At 33.5% G+C, this 12,607-nt stretch overlaps 1 long non-coding RNA gene across 1 annotated transcript in view; it reads left to right on the top strand.

Moving 5' to 3' along the window:
- The first annotated feature begins 10,905 nt into the window (after nt 1-10,905).
- Nucleotides 10,906-12,607, top strand: part of LOC137622476 (uncharacterized) — a 535,846-nt gene continuing 534,144 nt past the window's right edge. Inside the window, exon 1 of the long non-coding RNA XR_011040453.1 lies at nt 10,906-11,127. This is a non-coding gene — a long non-coding RNA (uncharacterized lncRNA). The remainder of the gene's footprint in view (nt 11,128-12,607) is intronic.

The raw sequence follows: 12,607 nt of genomic DNA on the forward strand, positions 1-12,607 counted from the left end.
TGAGGTTTTGCGTAAGTTTGTTATTTGATGAGATTTAGCGTAAGTTTGTTATTTGATGAGGTTTAGGTTAAGTTTGTTATTTGATGAGGTTTTGCGTATGTTTGTTATTTGATGAGGTTTTGCGTAAGTTTGTTATTTGATGAGGTTTAGCGTAAGTTTGTTATTTGATGAGGTTTTGCGTAAGTTTGTTATTTGATGAGGTTTTGCGTATGTTTGTTATTTGATGAAGTTTTGCGTAAGTTTATTTGATGAGGTTTTGCGTAAATTTGTTATTTGATGAGGTTTAGCGTAAGTTTGTTATTTGATGAAGTTTTGCGTAAGTTTATGTGATGAGGTTTTGCGTAAGTTTGTTATTTGATGAGGTTTTGCGTAAGTTTGTTATTTGATGAGGTTTTGCGTATGTTTATTTGATGAGGTTTTGCGTATGTTTGTTATTTGATGAGGTTTTGCGTAAGTTTGTTATTTGATGAGGTTTTGCGTAAGTTTATTTGATGAGGTTTTGCGTATGTTTATCTGATGAGGTTTTGCGTAAATTTGTTATTTGATGAGGTTTTGCGTAAGTTTATTTGATTAGGTTTTGCGTATGTTTGTTATTTGATGAGGTTTTGCGTATGTTTGTTATTTGATGAGGTTTTGCGTATGTTTGTTATTTGATGAGGGTTTGCGTAAGTTTGTTATTTTTCAGAGTTTTAGATAATTTACATGTTAAAAATTCCCCTTCATTTTTCACATACAAATCTAAACGGATACTAAACTTATTTTCAATTCTTTCCATATTTATTATGGTTATTTAGACACAAATAGAAGTATGGCCACAGACAATGATAGACTTATCTTAGTTACGTTTGGGCCATTGATTTTCAAACAATTAAGATATGAAGTGAAAAAAAAATAATAATAATTATAATAATAATAATAATGATAATACTATCGGTTAGGAATAAAAGAGGAACAAGAACCACTTGGTATTCCATGGAAGGCAAGATAATTCTCCCTGAACTTTAGCTGAAGCTGCTGAGATAAGTATTACTTGCAAAGTCAACGACATGAAGCTATTGAATCTCCTTCAGAAAGATGGAAGATTATAGGAATCGGTGGGAAGGAAAGTTGGGAAATAATTTTAAAGCTTGGCAGCAAGGGGGAGCAGGATAATTGTGTATTGTATTTTATTATCAAATCAGCAAGAACACGAGAAGAGGATACTATTGGGAAGTTTAATATGTATATATCTATATATATATATATATGTATATGTATATATATATATTACACACGGTACATGTATATATAAATATATAATATATATATATATATATATATAATATATATATATATATGTACAGTATATATATATATATATATATATATTATATCCATATATATATATATATATATCCATATATATATAAATTATATGTATGTGTGTGTATATACATATATGTATATATAAATATACACACATACACACACACACACATATATATATATATATATATATAAATATATATATATATATAATATATATATATATATATGTATATATATGTAATGATAAACATTAAAAGCATACTGAGAAATTAACTGATTTTGAAATGTTGAAATTTAACATAGTGTTCTTCGTATCCTGTCAAAGATGCTTTCATAAGTGTAAAAAGTTAAAGATAATCTTCATCTTGACTGTATATAAATGGCGTGTAGAAGTGTATGAAGAATAAGATTATTAACTAGTTTTTGTCAGATTTTAGGAAGGATTTCTTGAAATGTCGACGACAAAGAGACAAAAAGGTTTGCGAATATTGAAATATATAGTTGAGATCTTAGCAAAATGTATTTGCATAATTAGAAGAATTTTGAAGCTCAGTTTGGAGAATGAAGTTTTAAGTTGCTTACACACACGTGTGTATATATATATATATATAAATATATATATATATATATATATATATATATATATATATAAATATATATATATATATATATATATATATATATATATATATATATATATATATATATCCCTCTCTGAGTAAGGATACCTTAACGTGGTGAAAGGAGTTGAGTATTGCCATGATTAGCAAAGCTGTACTAGTCAGGTCCACCCATACTAAGTTGATTTGCTGTGAGCGATGAGGCCATAATCTCCCACCATCAACAATATGCCAAAACTGGCCAAATCCCAGTTGGGAATATGGACATGTCTGAGGCCTTTCTTTGCAGTGGACTAGAAATGGATGCATTTGTTGTTGTTGTTTGTTGTGTATGTATGTATATATATATATATATATATATATATATATATTATATATATATATATGTGTGTGTGTGTGTGTGTGTGTGTGTGTGTGTATATTTGTGTGTGTGTAAGTATTAAGTTGAGAAGATGGTTAACACCTCTTTGATTATATTAGCATAGATTGCGTAAATAAGCTAATCCAGCACTTTGCCACATAAGTGTGAAATCCCCAACCCGCCAAAAAAGCCTTTTGGCTGTAAACGAAGTTTTAATTATGAGGCCATATTTTGATTCAATTGAGTCAACTTCCAAGCAACTTCTGATTACTTTGTTGTATTGCGTAGTTGGTAATTCTGTAAGTTTTCCTTTTTTATGCTTTCACTTTGTGTGAGGCGTTCCTCGAGCCATTGGGTGGGGGTCTAGATAGGGGATGATGTCGTTCTGGTTATTGGAAAAATAATTCAAATATTTGCCTTTGCGTGGATGTTGATATCTCATTTTATGATTAGTTAATTGCATTCTGAATTAAATATTTTTTTTTCTAAATTGATGGTGAAAATGTTTGTGGTTTTAGAGTCTTATTGTAATTTGAAGTTTATTTTTATTGGTGGTGAGGATTACATCGTTAAGGCTTTATTGTTTTGGTGGTATACAACTTTTAATGGAACCACGAGCACTCTTCAGCTGTTGGTCTTTCTTTCTATATTTTCTCTGGCCTACAATAGTCGACTAACATCTAAGTACAAAATCAACTCCTATACTTTCCACCCTCGTTTTGTCCTAGGGGAGAGAGAGAGAGAGAGAGAGAGAGAGGAGAGAGAGAGGAGAGAGAGAGAGAGAGAGAGAGGAGAGAGAGAGAGAGAGAGAGGAGAGAGAGAGAATCACGCTTCTGTGAGCAAATGTTTTTGACAATACAGCTGATTTGAGGTTCGGTATGCAAAAGGAACAATGAAGCGAATCTAAACCCTGATGCTATTGTGCTTGAGGAGAGAGAGAGAGAGAGAGAGAGAGAGAGAGAGAGAGAGAGAGAGAGGAGAGAGAGAGAGAGAACCAATGAACTTGGACATTCGAACAGAGTATTTTTTGATATTTTGGGAGTCGATTTATCGTTATATTTGTATATTTAGATCTAGTTTAGTGACATGAAAAAACATGCAATTAATCTCTCTCTCTCCTCTCTCTCTCTCCTCTCCTCTCCTCTCTCTCTCCTCTCTCTCTCCCTCTCTCTCTCTCTCCTCTCTCTCCTCTCTCTCTCTCTTTTTTTGAATGGAAAAGGATAGGTTTCAGCTAAGGTTTTTCAACTGTATTGGTATGTAGCTGTTCGAGCCTGTCGTGTATTATGAGAAACTAACAGACATTGCAGCAGCCATTGCCTGGGGCTACCTGTTCCTATTGGGTGGAGAGTGGGGTTGGACGCTTATATCTATATATGGATAGTGTCTAGACTAGAGAATTGTTCTGTCTGTTGGGCATTACCACTGTCCCATGCCTTTGCCATTTATAAGCGACTTTTAAAACCTTTGGTGTCGGGAAAACATATGGGCGTTGCTAGCAAAATACCCCCGGGACCGGATAAAAGAGGAGGGCTCACTGTAGGGTTTAAATAGAAAATAAGAATATGGTTCAAAAGGATGCTGGTCGTAATAAGGCCTAAATCAACAATCCCAGATGGGGGAGATGCTCGTGATAGAACAACGAAGTCGGCCCATTAATTTTGAATCTATTTTGAAAGGGAGGAAAAAAAAAATATAATCAAACCTTTCATAGACGCGCTGCTACGGACGCTCATTAACGTTCATTAATAGTTTTGGTTGAAGGCTGTTCGTGCCTGAAAAGGGGACTGGCAGCTTGATCTGTTCCAGTGATACTTAAACTCGATTAGTCAAAAGTTAAAGGCACCAGACGCAAGGGAATTGGGTCAGTTGGTTGCCTTTCATTGATTGCCTAATATTATCTTTTTTTAATTCGTTTCGTGGCAATTTGTGTTATTTGGAAGTGTTTAGGTTGTGTTACGTGTTATGTCGAAAATATCGTTGGTGGTGGTGGTTGTTGGTATTAAAGTTATTGGGATGTTTTGTATGTAGCTTATAACGTCATAGGGATTGAGGTCTCGTCTGGCTTAGGACTTTATTGGCGTTTATGTTATTAGTCTTAATGTCGTATACAGTATATATATATATATATATATATAAATATATATATATATATATATATATATATATATATATACATTAATATATATATATATATATATATATATATATATATATATATATATATATATAAAACTTAGATACAGTATGCTTATCTATTTATAGACGGTATATACAGTATATACAATATATAATAAATATATATATATAATATATATATATATATATATATATATACATATATACAGTGTATAAATAGATAGGCATACTTTACCTAAGTTTTATATATACATTGTGTTTTATATACATACACACACACATATATAAATATATATATATAATATATATATATATATATATATATATATATATATATATATATATAATATGTGTGTGTGTGTGTGTGTATGGTTATACTGCATATGTATGTATGTGTATTACAGTCTTGAGGCGTTTTGTTCATCTGAATTATAGTGAATCCCACACTTTAGTAGTTATTCCTAATTTTCCTTTTTAAATGACATGACCTATTTGAGGAAGGAAAACCCACGGTCACTTTCGTTCTCCACGGATTTTACTTTGGTATAATCGCCAAATATTTTAATATGATAAATTTTGTTTTTTGCTGCCCATTTGTACACATACCACGAGCATTAATGTTCAATTGAGCCATACAACATTCGCATGTTTTATTTATGCCTAGGTTGTACGAGTAAGATTCTGTTAATTTGTTTTTATTAGCTTATTCTCTCAGTTTTTAACATTATTTTTATTTGGGAGGGCGGATCGATAAATATTGGTGAGGTGACGTATTCATTTTGACTGACTAAAATCAGATAGTATTTAAATTACAAATACGTTAATTTTCTAAAGAATATATATACTCGTATTCAGTGTTGAGGAGTTATGATGTTACGATCCTAGTTTATGATACTTTTAGTTGGCTTCATAAATTTCGATACACATTACGGCAAGTTGTGGAGACATGGCCACTCCCCAATGTGGCGGGTAATAACGGTGAATTACAAAACTATCGTTTACCCCAGATACGGCAGTAATGGCTTTGAAATAACAGTATTATTCTATGGGGATCATATACTATATTAATATAAAACCATTGTATAATAATTATCAGAATAAAAACTGCCTTTGTATCATGTTTAAAGGTTTAAAGGCCACTCGTGTATGGTAGAGCCCCTAGCAAGCAGGACAATGCCCTAGAGACTGACCATATATATATATGATCAGCGCCCAAGCCCCCTCTCCAAATAAGCTAGGACCAAGGAGAGCCAGGCAATGGCTGCTGATGACTCAGCAGATAGACCTATACTCTCCCCCCAAACCCCCCATCCTTAGCTTACAAGGATAGTGAGGTTTCAGTGACCAAAGAAACAAACGAGTATGAGCTGGACTTGAACCCCAGTCTGGCGTTCACCAGTTAGGGACGTTGCCACCTCGGCCACCATATGTCTCAAATGTTTATTATTATTTATTATGTATACAGAAATTTATGAAATTGACTATCCGGATTCGATTATGTTTTCAACAGCGCCAATGCGATTCCTTTTATAGCTACTCAATTATGGAAAGGGGCTAAATGGTACTTATGGCACCGGTATTTATTTTACTAATAATCATCTGTTTTTTTTTTTTATTTAGAGTTATTGAAGTTAGTTGTGGGTATTCTTCGAATTTGCTTTCCTCTTTTGACTGGACTAATAAAAAAGGCTAAAAGTGGCTTAGGGATTATAATGTTAAATAAAGTTTTATTCACGCTACAGTAATAGAAGTCACACACATACACTCACATTTATATGTACTGTATATATGTATATAATATATACACATACATACAGTATATATATATATATATATATATATATATATATATATGTGTGTGTGTGTGTACATATATATATATGTACACACACAATATATTTATATATAGTGTGTGTGTGTACATATATATATATATATATATGTACACACACCCACACACACACACATATATATATATATATATATATATATATATATATAATATATATATATATATATTTATAGTGTGTGTGGTGTGTGTATACAATATACTTTTTGTAATTTCTTCAGGAATTAGGGTTATCTCCGAATCTCATGGCAATTGTACGTGACCAATTACATTTGAGATTCCCATAATATATGAGGGACGATATATGATTAGGCTTAACTTAGATAACGTCTTTTATATAACACTAATAGTTTTTAATGTTTATAATACCAATGACCTTTGTAAGCACCGTAGCATGAGGTAATTTGTTTGTATGTGGAACCCTCAAGTCTTGTATTGAGTATTTTGTTGTGGATTTGTTCGTTAGTCTTATTATGAATGTGTTCCTGGTTTCTGCTGTGGATACTAGGCAGATTTTTGTGCGCATATTTTGATAAGGATACTATGTATTTGATAAGGATGAAATGCATTTGATAAGGATGAAATGCATTTGATAAGGAGGAAATGCATTTGATAAGGATATGCATTTGATTAGGATTCCATGTATTTGATAAGGATACTATGTATTTGATAAGGATGATATGCATTTGATAAGGATACTATGTATTTGATAAGGATGATATGTATTTGATAAGGATGATATGCATTTGATTAGGATTCTATGTATTTGATAAGGATACTATGTATTTGATAAGGATGATATGCATTTGATAAGGATACTATGTATTTGATAAGGATGATATGTATTTGATAAGGATGATATGTATTTGATAAGGATACTATGTAAGGATTTAGGTGGATAAATTCAGGGAATTATTGTGCATGTTGCAGAATTTGATGTGGATACATTTAAAGAAAAATTTTTTACATTCTGGGAATATGTTATCGATATTTTGCATAATTTTATGAAGATAGATTCTGGGAGTTTAAATTGGATACCTCGCATAATATTACATTGCTATATTCTTAGAAATTACTGGAGATATGCTGCAGAATTTTCTGTTGATAAATTCTGGAATTTATTATGCATACATTGCAAAAACTTTGTTGATATATCTTGGGAATTCAATGTGGATATGTTGCAGAACTATAGTGTGCTGAATTCTTGGATATTATTGTGAATTCATCGCAGAATCGTACGTGGATGTATTCTGGCAAAATATTAAATGATTATATTCGGGCATTATATTTTGGGTACTTTGCAGAATTTATTCCGATTTCAATCTGATAATTTATTGTGGATTACGTTGCAAAATTTTATGAATTTATTCTGCTGAATTTATTGAGAAATATGTTGTAGGAATTGTAAATGGTCATATATTAGAAATTTGATGTGGATAAGTCTCATATTTTAGTGGTTACTGTCTGGGATCTAATTGCGGATACAAGGAATTGTTATGTTGGTATAGTTTGGAATATGTTAGGAATACGTTGCAGAATAATGTTTTGCTATATTTTAGGAATTTGTTGTGAAACTTTAGAGAATTTATGATGATATATCAAGGTTACGTTTCAAGATTTTATATGGCTGTATTCTGGGAGTTTATTGTGAAATATTTCGAAATTTACTGTGGATATATAAGGGTAGGCTACAGAATTTTAAAGGGCTATATTCAGGAATTTAATGTTAATGCATTTCTAAATTTTGTATATTTATTAAGAATACGTTACAATATTTTACATTATTATTATTATTATTATTATTATTATTTATTATTATTATTATCATTACTTGCTGAGCTACAACCCCTAGTTGGAAAAGCTGGATGCCATAAGCCCAGGGAGTTCCAACAGGGAAAATAGTCCAGTGAAGAAAAGAAACAAGGCAACATTAAACGAAATTTTTTCCTATATAAACTATAAAAACTTTAACAATGCAAGAGAAAGAGGAAATAAGTTAGAATAGTGTGCCCGACTGATACCCTCAAACAAGAGAACTCTAACCCAAGACAGTGGAAGACCATGGTACAGAGGCTATGGCACTACCCAAGACTAGGGAACAATGGTTTGATTTCGGAGTGTTCTTCTAGAAGAGCTGCTTACCATAGCTAAGAGTCTCTTTTACCCTTACCAAGAGGAAAGTGACCACTGAACAAATTCCGGTGCAGTAGTTAACTCCTCGAGGGAAGAAGAATTGATCAGACGAAGAAATATATTTTTTCCAGACTTTATTTTATTGTTTGAAGATTGAAAATAGTTGTTGATGGTCATCCAATGTCATCCATATTTTGGAATTAATTTTCAATACATTGCCGATTTGTATCTTGAGGCATTTTGGAATATATTATCAACTTTACTTCATTTTACAGTAGAAAGCATAGCTTCAAGAATTTTTTTTCCTTTTTATAGTTGTCAATTTGAAAATTCTTTTTATGTGGAAGCTTTTACTATCCCCGTCTCTCTCTCTCTCTCTCTCTCTCTCTCTCTCTCTCTCTCTCTCTCTCTCTGCCAAAGTCCACTAATTGTCAGATATGTGTACCAATTCACCGTGGAATTAATATATATATATATATATATAATATATATATATATATATACATATATATATATATATATACATATATATACACACACACATATATATTATATATATATATATATATGTGTGTGTGTGTGTGTGTGTGTGTGTGTGCGTGCGTGCGCGCGCCTCGGTAATGTTTGTTTTAAAAATGTATGCAATATGTATAGTCTTCATCAGCTTTCCAATTGATAGTGTTATTTCATTCATTCGTATGCTGAAAAGGGCTGCTGGCAGTGTTAGCCGTTCTTACATCATATAATAATGTGTGTTTTTTCGATCATGTTTCTATTGCTTTTCTACTTAGCCCAATATGTTTTTTTACCACATTGATTGCCTGAAATTTAATAAATGCATCCTTTCCTCTGCTTTGGGAAATTCTAGATCAATATATTAAATGTGCTCTTTTTAAAAATTACAGTAAATCCACATGGTTTCAATATTGTAGGTAGAAACACAAACTTTGAAAAAGGTGAAACTATAGTCCATTTCTTTTAGCGATGCATATTTGCACCGACTCGCAGCGTTGCCCTTTTAGCTCGGAAAAGTTTCCGATTCGCTGATTGGTTGGACAAGATAATTCTAACCAATCAGCGATCAGGAAACTCTTCCGAGCTAAAAGGGCACCGCCGCGAGTCGGTGCAAATAGGCATCGCTAAAAGAAATGGACTATAGGTTATTTACATTAAAAAGTCCTCGATGGAAACTAATCTATAAAAAAGTTTTATTTGCCTCTGACAGGCTTTTCGTATGAAAAGGGATGGATACTTTAAAATTAATGATATTTAGTGAATTTTCCGAAGCTCGGCTTCAAGGAAATCGGGCAAATTACCTGCAGTGGCCGTAAAAACAAAATGATGGTTATCTCATCCATGTATATTACCAGATTCCATTTATGATTAATAAATATCTTTTCTTAATGTATATTAGGAATTATTAGTATTCCTATCAATTGTGCTTTTTGGATAATTTTGATTTTCTGTTGGTAAATATTTAAAACAACTGATGTAAAAAAAATTTGAACTTACAGTTTTAGAAATTAAGGCAATTTTTTTCCAACTGTTCATAATATTAGATTACTATTATAATATTACTGAATTTGTTCCTGCTATTTATGGTCAATTTTTTGTATTTGGAATTCAGAGAACAATTGATGGAAAACCCAATATTCTTATCAAGGGAAAACCCAGGAAAGCAAGAAATAGAATGGGAAGTGAACAGTTGTTGTAGCCCATAAAGGAGCAATAGACCTTGACCTCAGAAGAATGTGAGGTCATACGTGTAAGGGAAAACTAACGATGGAAGAGAATTCTGAAGCTTGTCTGGGGAAGGGAACAGTCAGCGAGCCGTACAATCCACGAAGATTGTTGTAGAAAAGATAAGAAAAAAGTTACTGAGAACAAGTAAAAAACTAAATATCTTCTCGTCATGACTGGAAGTTCGATAGAGAATGCGTGTCATTTTATAATTTGTATCACTTTAATGATCTAGTGTGAAATGAGAAGTTAAAAGTTATGCGAATCAATGTTCAATAAGAACACCCAAATAATTTCATCGACAGTGAAAGTGGCACTCCGGCCACAGTGCCAGGCAAAAGCGAAAGGCGGACCTAATGAGTTTTGTTTTCTCTCGTTGGGTCCTAATTAAGTTAATGTCCAGTTCAGTCGTTATAATTGATCTCACGTGACTGAAATGATTGGTGTTCGTTATATACTTAAGTGCCAAGTTTAATCGGAAAAGCAGAACATAACGAAATCTGCAGCCAAGGTGCCAACGGCGAATTAATATTCATTAATTTGCTTTTTGCGTGATGATTTACAGAAAATATCTGGAACTAGGTACATAATTAGTGAATGGTTGAGATATATCGTCTGATGGAATCGAGTATATCGTTATCGAAAGGTGAAATTAAGTCGAAAAACACGACAGAAAGCGAAAGCCTTCAAAGAAAACGGTCGTCGAAGCGGCACTGAATCGATCGTGGCCCGGGAGGTCCCGCCATATTGTGGTGCGAGTGAGGAATATCTGTGCATTACTTCAGAGTGTGAGTGTGTGGGTAGGTGTCGGCGGTACCGGCTGCAGCAAAACCGCTCTTTCGGATGTATACTGTCTCTCGTTTAGCCTCTGGACGGTGAAATTTAAGTCCTTTAGTCGTGTGCAAAGTGAATGTGTACAAGGGAAGGACCTCTTCTTCTTGCAGGAACTGCACATTAGCTCTGCGGGAGTTAATAACCAGGTAAGATTTTGACCCTTCCCTGCACTCTCGATACCTCTGTCTCGTTCCAGCATTTTCCCCTCTTCCATGGAAAACCTTTGGATTAGTACAATGGCACATTTTGGTGCGGAATGGCCCGTCCCTTAACATGTAAATACTTAAGCACTGTCAACATTATCGTAATTACTACCGCGGTTGTGAATTAAAGCTTATGTAACCATGTTCTAGTAGGCAAGCAGGGTTTGTACACAGTTTATCGGCGGTGTTCGCTTTGGTCTTGAGTATGTGGTGGTAGAGCGAAATGTATACATGTGGATGGATGTATGTGCGTGTGTATGTATGTGTGTACGCGTGTAATTTTTTTCTAGCCCTGAAACTTACACGCATCTATCGGCACTACTTCCTCTGATAAAACGATTGGTACGTATCGTGGATTGTTTTGAGTTCATCCGTCACTCGTTGTCACCTTCTAGCCGGGGTTGTTTACATCTGGGGATGACATGCTTAGCTGTAAATGTCTCTTGGTACTTTTCATACGCCGTCCTTTCCACGGTGATGTAATCGACGTGAAAGACCTTGTGCGTGTGTGTGTAAGGCTTTGCTACACATATCTCTTACACAAAATAGTACACATTCTGGTAAATAAAAAACCCTTGTGTGTAGGGCCTTGCTACACATATCTCTTACACAAAATAGTACACATTCTGGTAAATAAAAAGCTCTTTTGTGTGTAGGGCCTTGCTACACATTTCTCGTACACAAAATAGTACACATTCTGGTAAATAGAAAGCACTTGTGTGTAGAGCCTTGCTACACATTTCTCGTACACGAAATAGTACACATTCTGGTAAATAAAAAGCCCTTGTGTGTAGAGCCTTGCTACACATTTTTCGTACACGAAATAGTATACATTCTGTAAAATAGAAAGGCCGTGTGTGTGTGTGTCTGTGTGTAAGGCTTTGTTACACATTTCTCGTACACGAAATAGTACACATTCTGGAAAATATCGATACGAGAGTGTAAAGTCCTTTCTTCATTTGTTTGTTTTTAGATTTAATTTCTACAACAAATCTCTAATTAGTGTATCATAAACGAACGTCTTGTGGACTTAATACAGTATTTTAGAAATTTTGATCAGACCAAGAAATATATTTTTTCCCAGACTGTTATTGTTTTGAAGATTAAAAAGTAGTTGTTGATGGTCATTCGATGTCATACAGCAAGCTCTATATGAACGTTAAGTTTGATATATTAGTCTTGTGCTATCAATGTCTTATAAGTAAATGAAGTATCGACTTCTGATTCATTGCATCGTCCCCACAAAAGAAGTAAGGGACTCGGCTGAATTAAAGATTACTCGGTCCCCCGGGTGGTGGAGGGGGTGGGGGGTTGAAGAGGGGAGGGCGGAGGCAAAAGTTATCTAAGATTGATTCTGTCGCAACCGGTCTCAACACGGTGCAGACAGAGGTCGAAATTTCTGAAATGGTGATGAAATTTGTGT

Source organism: Palaemon carinicauda, chromosome 2 (assembly GCF_036898095.1).
Source record: "Palaemon carinicauda isolate YSFRI2023 chromosome 2, ASM3689809v2, whole genome shotgun sequence".
Classification (NCBI taxonomy): domain Eukaryota; kingdom Metazoa; phylum Arthropoda; class Malacostraca; order Decapoda; family Palaemonidae; genus Palaemon; species Palaemon carinicauda.